A 13,029-nucleotide genomic window follows, 5' to 3' on the forward strand; every position below is an offset into this window, starting at 1 on the left:
GAGAGTGCAACAAATACTGACCTGGAGAGTACAATAACTACTTACCTGGAGAGTACAATAAATACTGACCTGGAGATTACAATAAATACTGACCTGGAGAATACAATAAATACTGACCTGCAGAGTACAATAAATACTGACCTGGGGAGAGCAATAAATACTGACCTGGAGAAGGCAATAAATATTGATATTGAGAGTGCAATATATACTGACCTGGAGAGTACAATAAATACTGACCTGGAGAGTACAATAAATACTGATCTGGAGAGTACAATAAATACTGACATGGAGAGGGTAATAAATACTGACCTCGAGAGAGTAATAAATACAGACATGGAGAGTACAATAAATACTGACATGGAGAGGACAATAAATACTGAGCTGGACAATACAATAAACACTGAGCTGGAGAGTATAATAAATACTAACCTGGAGAGTACAATAAATATTGACCTGGAGAGTACAATAAATACTAACCTGGAGTGTACAATAAATAATGACCTGGAGAGTACAATAAATACTAATCTGTAGAGTACAATAAATACTGACCTGTAGAGTACAATAAATACTGACCTGGACAGGACAATAAATACTGACATGGAGAGGACAATAAATACTGACCTGAAGTGTACAATAAATATTGACCTGGAGAGTACAATAAATACTGACCTGGAGTGTACAATAAAATAATGACCTGGAGAGTACAATAAATACTGACATGTAGAGTACAATAAATACATACCTGGAGAGGGCAATAAAAACTGACCTGGAGAGTACAATAAATACTGACCTGGAGTGTACAATAAAATAATGACCTGGACAGTACAATAAATACTGACATGTAGAGTACAATAAATACATACCTGGAGAGGGCAATAAAAACTGACCTGGAAGTAAAATAAATACTGACCAGGAGAGTACAATAAATATGGACCTGGAGAGTGCAATAAATACTGACCTGGAGAGTACAATAAATACTGACCTGGAGAGGGCAATAAATACTGACCTGGAGAGTACAATAAATACTGACCTGGAGAGAACAATAAATACGGATCTGGAGAGTGCAATAAATACTGTCCTGGAGAGTAAAATAAATACTGACCAGGAGAGTACAATAATTACTGACCTGGAGACGGTAATAAATACTGACCTGGAGAGTACAATAAATACTGCCTTGGAGAGTGCAATAAATGCTGACCTAGAGACTGCAATAATTACTGACCTGTAGAGTACAATAAATACAGATCTGAAGAGTGCAATAAATACTGACCTGGAGAGAACAATAAATTGTGACATGGAGAGGGTAATAAATACTTACCTGGAGAGGGCAATAAATACTGACCTGGAAAGTACAATGAAATCTGACCTGGAGAGTACAATAAGTAGCGACCTGGAGAGGACAATAAATACAGACCTGGAGTGCACAATAAATTCTGACCTGCAGTGTACAATAAATACTGACCTGGAGAGTACAATACATACTGATCTGGAGACTACAATATATACTGACTTGAAGAGTACAATACATACTGACCTGGAGAGTAAAATAAATACTGACTTGGAGTGTACAATAAATACTGACCTGGTGAGTACAATAAATACTGACCTGGAGAGGACAATAAATACTGACCCGGACAGTACAATAAACACTGACCTGGAGAGTGTAATAAATACTGACCTGGAGAGGGTAATAAATACAGAACTGGAGAGTACAATAAATACTGACCTGGAGAGGACAATAAATACTGACCTGGACAGTACAATAAATACGAACCTGCAGAGTACAATAAATACTGACCTGTAGAGTATAATAAATACTGACCTGGAGAGTACAATAAATACTGACCTGGAGAGGGAAATAAATACTGGCCTGGACAGTACAATAAATACTGACCTGGAGAGTACAATTAAAACTGACCTGGGGTGTACAATAAATAATGACCTGGAGAGAACAATAAATTGTGACCAGGAGAGGGTAATAAATACTTACCTGGAGAGGGCAATAAATACTGACCTGGAAAGTACAATGAACACTACCTGGAGAGTACAATAAATACTGACCTGGATAGTACAATAAATACTGACCTGGAGAGGGTAATATATACTGACCTGGAGAGTACAATAAATACTGACCTGGAGAGTACAATAAATACTGACCTGGAGAGTACAATAAATACAAACCTGGAGAGTACAATAAAAGTGACCTGGAGAGTACAACAAATACTGACCTGGAGAGGGTAATAATTACTGACCTGGAGAGTTCAATAAATACTGACCTGGTGAGTACAATAAATACTGCCCTGGAGAGTGCAATAAAAGCTGACCTTGAGACTGCAATAATTACTGACCTGGAGAATACAATAAATACAGATCTAAAGAGTACAATAAATACTCACCTGCAGAGTACAATTAAAACTGACCTGGGGAGTACAATAAATAATGACCTGGAGAGAACAATAAATTGTGACCTGGAGAGGGTAATAAATACATACCTGGAGAGGGCAATAAATACTGACCTGGAAAGAACCATGAACTCTGACCTGGAAATTACAATAATACTGACCTGGAGAGTACAATAAATACTGACCTAGAGAGCACAATAAATATTGACCTGGAGTGTACAATAAATACTGACCAGGAGGGTACAATCAGTACTGATCTGGAGACTACAATAGATACTGACCTGAAGAGTACAATACATACTGACCTGGAGAATACAATAAATACTGACCTGCAGAGTACAATAAATACTGTCGTGGAGAGGGCAATATATATTGATATTGAGAGTGCAATAAATTCTGACATTGAGAGGACAATAAATACTGAGCTGGACAGTACGTTAAACACTGAGCTGGAGAGTACAATAAATACTGACCTGGAGGGTACAATAAATACTGATCTGGAGACTACAATAAATACTGACCTGAAGAGTACAATACATACTGACCTGGTGAGTACAATAAATACTGACCTCGAGTGTACAATAAATACTGACCTGGAGAGTACAATAAATACTGACCTGGAGAGGACAATAAATACTGACCTGGACAGTACAATAAATACTGACCAGGAGAGGGTAATAAATACAGACCTGGAGAGTACAATAAATACTGACCTGCAGTGTACAATAAATAATGACCTGGACAGTACAATAAATAATGACCTGTAGAGTGCAATAAATACTGACATGGAGAGTACAATAAATGCTTACCTGGAGAGTACAATAAATACTGACCTGGAGAGTACAATAAATACTGATCTGGAGAGTACAATAAATACTGACCTGGAGAGGGTAATAAATACTGACCTGGAGAGGATAATAAATACAGACATGGAGAGTACAATAAATACTGACATGGAGAGGACAATAAATACTGAGATGGACAATACAATAAACACTGAGCTGGAGAGTATAATAAATACTGACCTGGAGAGTACAATAAATACTGACCTGGAGAGTACAATAAATACTAACCTGGAGTGTACAATAAATAATGACCTGGAGAGTACAATAAATACTAATCTGTAGAGTACAATAAATACTGACCTGTAGAGTACAATAAATACTGACCTGGACAGGACAATAAATACTGACATGGATAGGACAATAAATACAGACCTGGAGAGTACAATAAATACTGCCTTGGAGAGTGCAATAAATGCTGACCTAGAGACTGCAATAATTACTGACCTGGAGAGTACAATAAATACAGGTCTGAAGAGTACAATAAATACTGACCTGGAGAGAACAATAAATTGTAACCTGGAGAGGGTAATAAGTACTTACCTGGAGAGGGCAATAAATACTGACCTGGAAAGTACTATGAAATCTGACCTGGAGAGTACAATAAGTAGCGACCTGGAGAGTACAATAAATACTGACTTGGAGTGCACAATAAATACTGACCTGCAGTGTACAATAAATACTGACCTGGAGAGTACAAATAATACTGACATGGAGTGTACAATAAATACTGACCTGGAGGGTACAATAAACACTGATCTGGAGACAGCAATAAATATTGACCTGAAGAGAACAATACCTACTGACCTGGAGAGTACAATAAATACTGACCTCGAGTGTACAATAAATACTGACCTGGAGAGTACAATAAATACTGACCTGGAGAGGACAATAAATACTGACCTGGACACTACAATAAATACTGACCTGGAGAGGGTAATAAATACAGACCTGGAGAGTACAATAAATACTGACCTGTAAAGTGCAATAAATACTGACATGGAGAGTACAATAAATGCTTACCTGGAGAGTACAATAAATACTGACCTGGAGAGTACAATAAATACTGACCTGGAGAGTTCAATACATACTGACCTGGAGTGTGCAATAAATAATGACCTGGACACTACAATAAATACTGACCTGGAGAGTGCAACAAATACTGACCTGGAGAGTACAATAACTACTTACCTGGAGAATACAATAAATACTTACCTGCAGATTACAATAAATACTGATCTGGGGAGAGCAATAAATACTGACCTGGAGAGGGCAATAAATATTGATATTGAGAGTGCAATATATACTGACCTGGAGAGTACAATAAATACTGACCTGGAGAGTACAATAAATACTGATCTGGAGAGTACAATAAATACTGACATGGAGAGGGTAATAAATACTGACTTCGAGAGAGTAATAAATACAGACATGGAGAGTACAATAAATACTGACATGGAGAGGACAATAAATACTGAGCTGGACAATACAATAAACACTGAGCTGGAGAGTATAATAAATACTAACCTGGAGAGTACAATAAATATTGACCTCGAGAGTACAATAAATACTAACCTGGAGTGTACAATAAATAATGACCTGGAGAGTACAATAAATACTAATCTGTAGAGTACAATAAATACTGACCAGTAGAGTACAATAAATACTGACCTGGACAGGACAATAAATACTGACATGGAGAGGACAATAAATACTGACCTGAAGTGTACAATAAATATTGACCTGGAGAGTACAATAAATACTGACCTGGAGTGTACAATAAAATATTTACCTGGAGAGTACAATAAATACTGACATGTAGAGTACAATAAATACATACCTGGAGAGGGAAATAAAAACTGACCTGGAGAGTACAATAAATACTGACCTGGAGTGTACAATAAAATAATGACCTGGAGAGTACAATAAATACTGACATGTAGAGTACAATAAATACATACCTGGAGAGGGCAATAAAAACTGACCTGGAAGTAAAATAAATACTGACCAGGAGAGTACAATAAATATGGACCTGGAGAGTGCAATAAATACTGACCTGGAGAGTACAATAAATACTGACCTGGAGAGGGCAATAAATACTGACCAGGAGAGTACAATAAATACTGACCTGGAGAGTACAATAAATACAGATCTGGAGAGTACAATAAATACTGACCTGGAGAGGGTAATAAATACTGACCTGGAGAGGATAATAAATACAGACATGGAGAGTACAATAAATACTGACATGGAGAGGACAATAAATACTGAGATGGACAATACAATAAACACTGAGCTGGAGAGTATAATAAATACTGACCTGGAGAGTACAATAAATACTGACCTGGAGAGTACAATAAATACTAACCTGGAGTGTACAATAAATAATGACCTGGAGAGTACAATAAATACTAATCTGTAGAGTACAATAAATACTGACCTGTAGAGTACAATAAATACTGACCTGGACAGGACAATAAATACTGATCTGGAGAGTACAATAAATACTGACCTGGAAAGGGTAATAAATACTGACCTGGAGAGGATAATAAATACAGACATGGAGAGTACAATAAATACTGACATGGAGAGGACAATAAATACTGAGATGGACAATACAATAAACACTGAGCTGGAGAGTATAATAAATACTGACCTGGAGAGTACAATAAATACTGACCTGGAGAGTACAATAAATACTAACCTGGAGTGTACAATAAATAATGACCTGGAGAGTACAATAAATACTAATCTGTAGAGTACAATAAATACTGACCTGTAGAGTACAATAAATACTGACCTGGACAGGACAATAAATACTGACATGGATAGGACAATAAATACAGACCTGGAGAGTACAATAAATACTGCCTTGGAGAGTGCAATAAATGCTGACCTAGAGACTGCAATAATTACTGACCTGGAGAGTACAATAAATACAGGTCTGAAGAGTACAATAAATACTGACCTGGAGAGAACAATAAATTGTAACCTGGAGAGGGTAATAAGTACTTACCTGGAGAGGGCAATAAATACTGACCTGGAAAGTACTATGAAATCTGACCTGGAGAGTACAATAAGTAGCGACCTGGAGAGTACAATAAATACTGACTTGGAGTGCACAATAAATACTGACCTGCAGTGTACAATAAATACTGACCTGGAGAGTACAAATAATACTGACATGGAGTGTACAATAAATACTGACCTGGAGGGTACAATAAACACTGATCTGGAGACAGCAATAAATATTGACCTGAAGAGAACAATACCTACTGACCTGGAGAGTACAATAAATACTGACCTCGAGTGTACAATAAATACTGACCTGGAGAGTACAATAAATACTGACCTGGAGAGGACAATAAATACTGACCTGGACACTACAATAAATACTGACCTGGAGAGGGTAATAAATACAGACCTGGAGAGTACAATAAATACTGACCTGTAAAGTGCAATAAATACTGACATGGAGAGTACAATAAATGCTTACCTGGAGAGTACAATAAATACTGACCTGGAGAGTACAATAAATACTGACCTGGAGAGTTCAATACATACTGACCTGGAGTGTGCAATAAATAATGACCTGGACACTACAATAAATACTGACCTGGAGAGTGCAACAAATACTGACCTGGAGAGTACAATAACTACTTACCTGGAGAATACAATAAATACTTACCTGCAGATTACAATAAATACTGATCTGGGGAGAGCAATAAATACTGACCTGGAGAGGGCAATAAATATTGATATTGAGAGTGCAATATATACTGACCTGGAGAGTACAATAAATACTGACCTGGAGAGTACAATAAATACTGATCTGGAGAGTACAATAAATACTGACATGGAGAGGGTAATAAATACTGACTTCGAGAGAGTAATAAATACAGACATGGAGAGTACAATAAATACTGACATGGAGAGGACAATAAATACTGAGCTGGACAATACAATAAACACTGAGCTGGAGAGTATAATAAATACTAACCTGGAGAGTACAATAAATATTGACCTCGAGAGTACAATAAATACTAACCTGGAGTGTACAATAAATAATGACCTGGAGAGTACAATAAATACTAATCTGTAGAGTACAATAAATACTGACCAGTAGAGTACAATAAATACTGACCTGGACAGGACAATAAATACTGACATGGAGAGGACAATAAATACTGACCTGAAGTGTACAATAAATATTGACCTGGAGAGTACAATAAATACTGACCTGGAGTGTACAATAAAATATTTACCTGGAGAGTACAATAAATACTGACATGTAGAGTACAATAAATACATACCTGGAGAGGGAAATAAAAACTGACCTGGAGAGTACAATAAATACTGACCTGGAGTGTACAATAAAATAATGACCTGGAGAGTACAATAAATACTGACATGTAGAGTACAATAAATACATACCTGGAGAGGGCAATAAAAACTGACCTGGAAGTAAAATAAATACTGACCAGGAGAGTACAATAAATATGGACCTGGAGAGTGCAATAAATACTGACCTGGAGAGTACAATAAATACTGACCTGGAGAGGGCAATAAATACTGACCAGGAGAGTACAATAAATACTGACCTGGAGAGTACAATAAATACTGATCTGGAGAGTACAATAAATACTGACCTGGAGAGGGTAATAAATACTGACCTGGAGAGGATAATAAATACAGACATGGAGAGTACAATAAATACTGACATGGAGAGGACAATAAATACTGAGATGGACAATACAATAAACACTGAGCTGGAGAGTATAATAAATACTGACCTGGAGAGTACAATAAATACTGACCTGGAGAGTACAATAAATACTAACCTGGAGTGTACAATAAATAATGACCTGGAGAGTACAATAAATACTAATCTGTAGAGTACAATAAATACTGACCTGTAGAGTACAATAAATACTGACCTGGACAGGACAATAAATACTGATCTGGAGAGTACAATAAATACTGACCTGGAGAGGGTAATAAATACTGACCTGGAGAGGATAATAAATACAGACATGGAGAGTACAATAAATACTGACATGGAGAGGACAATAAATACTGAGATGGACAATACAATAAACACTGAGCTGGAGAGTATAATAAATACTGACCTGGAGAGTACAATAAATACTGACCTGGAGAGTACAATAAATACTAACCTGGAGTGTACAATAAATAATGACCTGGAGAGTACAATAAATACTAATCTGTAGAGTACAATAAATACTGACCTGTAGAGTACAATAAATACTGACCTGGACAGGACAATAAATACTGACATGGATAGGACAATAAATACAGACCTGGAGAGTACAATAAATACTGCCTTGGAGAGTGCAATAAATGCTGACCTAGAGACTGCAATAATTACTGACCTGGAGAGTACAATAAATACAGGTCTGAAGAGTACAATAAATACTGACCTGGAGAGAACAATAAATTGTAACCTGGAGAGGGTAATAAGTACTTACCTGGAGAGGGCAATAAATACTGACCTGGAAAGTACTATGAAATCTGACCTGGAGAGTACAATAAGTAGCGACCTGGAGAGTACAATAAATACTGACTTGGAGTGCACAATAAATACTGACCTGCAGTGTACAATAAATACTGACCTGGAGAGTACAAATAATACTGACATGGAGTGTACAATAAATACTGACCTGGAGGGTACAATAAACACTGATCTGGAGACAGCAATAAATATTGACCTGAAGAGAACAATACCTACTGACCTGGAGAGTACAATAAATACTGACCTCGAGTGTACAATAAATACTGACCTGGAGAGTACAATAAATACTGACCTGGAGAGGACAATAAATACTGACCTGGACACTACAATAAATACTGACCTGGAGAGGGTAATAAATACAGACCTGGAGAGTACAATAAATACTGACCTGTAAAGTGCAATAAATACTGACATGGAGAGTACAATAAATGCTTACCTGGAGAGTACAATAAATACTGACCTGGAGAGTACAATAAATACTGACCTGGAGAGTTCAATACATACTGACCTGGAGTGTGCAATAAATAATGACCTGGACACTACAATAAATACTGACCTGGAGAGTGCAACAAATACTGACCTGGAGAGTACAATAACTACTTACCTGGAGAATACAATAAATACTTACCTGCAGATTACAATAAATACTGATCTGGGGAGAGCAATAAATACTGACCTGGAGAGGGCAATAAATATTGATATTGAGAGTGCAATATATACTGACCTGGAGAGTACAATAAATACTGACCTGGAGAGTACAATAAATACTGATCTGGAGAGTACAATAAATACTGACATGGAGAGGGTAATAAATACTGACTTCGAGAGAGTAATAAATACAGACATGGAGAGTACAATAAATACTGACATGGAGAGGACAATAAATACTGAGCTGGACAATACAATAAACACTGAGCTGGAGAGTATAATAAATACTAACCTGGAGAGTACAATAAATATTGACCTCGAGAGTACAATAAATACTAACCTGGAGTGTACAATAAATAATGACCTGGAGAGTACAATAAATACTAATCTGTAGAGTACAATAAATACTGACCAGTAGAGTACAATAAATACTGACCTGGACAGGACAATAAATACTGACATGGAGAGGACAATAAATACTGACCTGAAGTGTACAATAAATATTGACCTGGAGAGTACAATAAATACTGACCTGGAGTGTACAATAAAATATTTACCTGGAGAGTACAATAAATACTGACATGTAGAGTACAATAAATACATACCTGGAGAGGGAAATAAAAACTGACCTGGAGAGTACAATAAATACTGACCTGGAGTGTACAATAAAATAATGACCTGGAGAGTACAATAAATACTGACATGTAGAGTACAATAAATACATACCTGGAGAGGGCAATAAAAACTGACCTGGAAGTAAAATAAATACTGACCAGGAGAGTACAATAAATATGGACCTGGAGAGTGCAATAAATACTGACCTGGAGAGTACAATAAATACTGACCTGGAGAGGGCAATAAATACTGACCAGGAGAGTACAATAAATACTGACCTGGAGAGAACAATAAATACGGATCTGGAGAGTGCAATAAATACTGTCCTGGAGAGTAAAATAAATACTGACCAGGAGAGTACAATAATTACTGACCTGGAGACGGTAATAAATACTGACCTGGAGAGTACAATAAATACTGCCTTGGAGAGTGCAATAAATGCTGACCTAGAGACTGCAATAATTACTGACCTGTAGAGTACAATAAATACAGATCTGAAGAGTGCAATAAATACTGACCTGGAGAGAACAATAAATTTTGACCTGGAGAGGGTAATAAATACTTACCTGGAGAGGGCAATAAATACTGACCTGGAAAGTACAATGAAATCTGACCTGGAGAGTACAATAAGTAGCGACCTGGAGAGGACAATAAATACAGACCTGGAGTGCACAATAAATACTGACCTGCAGTGTACAATAAATACTGACCTGGAGAGTACAATACATACTGATCTGGAGACTACAATATATACTGACTTGAAGAGTACAATACATACTGACCTGGAGAGTACAATAAATACTGACTTGGAGTGTACAATAAATACTGACCTGGTGAGTACAATAAATACTGACCTGGAGAGGACAATAAATACTGACCCGGACAGTACAATAAACACTGACCTGGAGAGTGTAATAAAAACTGACCTGGAGAGGGTAATAAATACAGAACTGGAGAGTACAATAAATACTGACCTGGAGAGGACTATAAATACTGACCTGGACAGTACAATAAATACGAACCTGCAGAGTACAATAAATACTGACCTGTAGAGTATAATAAATACTGACCTGGAGAGTACAATAAATACTGACCTGGAGAGGGAAATAAATACTGGCCTGGACAGTACAATAAATACTGACCTGGAGAGTACAATAAATACCGACCTGGAGAGTACAGTATATAAAGACCTGGCGAGTACAGTAAATAATGACCTGTAGAGTACAATAAATATTGACCTGGTGAGTACAATAAATACTGACCTGGATAGTACAATAAATACTGACCTGGAGAGGGTAATATATACTGACCTGGATAGTACAATAAATACTGACCTGGAGAGTACAATAAATACTGACCTGGAGAGTACAATAAATACAAACCTGGAGAGTACAATAAAAGTGACCTGGAGAGTACAACAAATACTGACCTGGAGAGGGTAATAATTACTGACCTGGAGAGTTCAATAAATACTGACCTGGTGAGTACAATAAATACTGCCCTGGAGAGTGCAATATAAGCTGATATTGAGACTGCAATAATTACTGACCTGCAGAATACAATAAATACAGATCTAAAGAGTACAATAAATACTCACCTGCAGAGTACAATTAAAACTGACCTGGGGAGTACAATAAATAATGACCTGGAGAGAACAATAAATTGTGACCTGGAGAGGGTAATAAATACTTACCTGGAGAGGGCAATAAATACTGACCTGGAAAGAACCATGAACTCTGACCTGGAAATTACAATAATACTGACCTGGAGAGTACAATAAATACTGACCTAGAGAGCACAATAAATATTGACCTGGAGTGTACAATAAATACTGACCTGGAGGGTACAATCAGTACTGATCTGGAGACTACAATAGATACTGACCTGAAGAGTACAATACATACTGACCTGGAGAATACAATAAATACTGACCTGCAGAGTACAATAAATACTGTCGTGGAGAGGGCAATATATATTGATATTGCGAGGGCAATAAATACTGACATTGAGAGGACAATAAATACTGAGCTGGACAGTACATTAAACACTGAGCTGGAGAGTACAATAAATACTGACCTGGAGAGTACAGTAAATACTGACCTGGAGATGCAATAAATACTGACCTGGAGAATACATAAATACTGACCTGGAGAGGGCAATAAATACTGACCTGGAAAGTACAATGAAATCTGACCTGGAGAGTACAATAAGTAGCGTCCTGGAGAGGACAATAAATACAGACCTGGAGTGCACAATAAATACTGACCTGCAGTGTACAATAAATACTGACCTGGGGAGTACAATAAATACTGATCTGGAGACTACAATAAATACTGACTTGAAGAGTACAATACATACTGACCTGGAGAGTACAATAAATACTGACTTGGAGTGTACAATAAATACTGACCTGGTGAGTACAATAAATACTGACCTGGAGAGGACAATAAATTCTGACCTGGACAGTACAATAAATACTGACCAGGAGAGGGTAATATATACAGAATTGGAGAGTACAATAAATACTGACCTGGAGAGTACTATAAATACTGACCTGGACAGTACATTAAACACTGAGCTGGAGAGTATAATAAACAATGTCCTGGAGAGTACAATAAATGCTGACCTGGAGAGTACAATAAATACTGACCTGGAGTGTACAATAAATAATGACCTGGAGATTACAATAAAGACGAACCTGCAGAGTACAATAAATACTGACCTGTAGAGTATAATAAATACTGACCTGGAGAGTACAATAAATACTGACCTGGAGAGGGTAATAAATACTGGCCTGGACAGTCAATAAATACTGACCTGGAGAGTGCAATAAATACTGATCTGGAGAGTACAATAAATACCGACCTGGAGATTACAATATATAAAGATCTGGCGAGTACAGTAAATAATGACCTGTAGAGTACAATAAATATTGACCTGGTGAGTACAATAAATACTGACCTGGAGAGTACAATTAAAACTGACCTGG

The sequence above is a fragment of the Pristiophorus japonicus genome, chromosome 33 (genome assembly GCF_044704955.1).
Source record: "Pristiophorus japonicus isolate sPriJap1 chromosome 33, sPriJap1.hap1, whole genome shotgun sequence".
NCBI classification, from domain to species: domain Eukaryota; kingdom Metazoa; phylum Chordata; class Chondrichthyes; family Pristiophoridae; genus Pristiophorus; species Pristiophorus japonicus.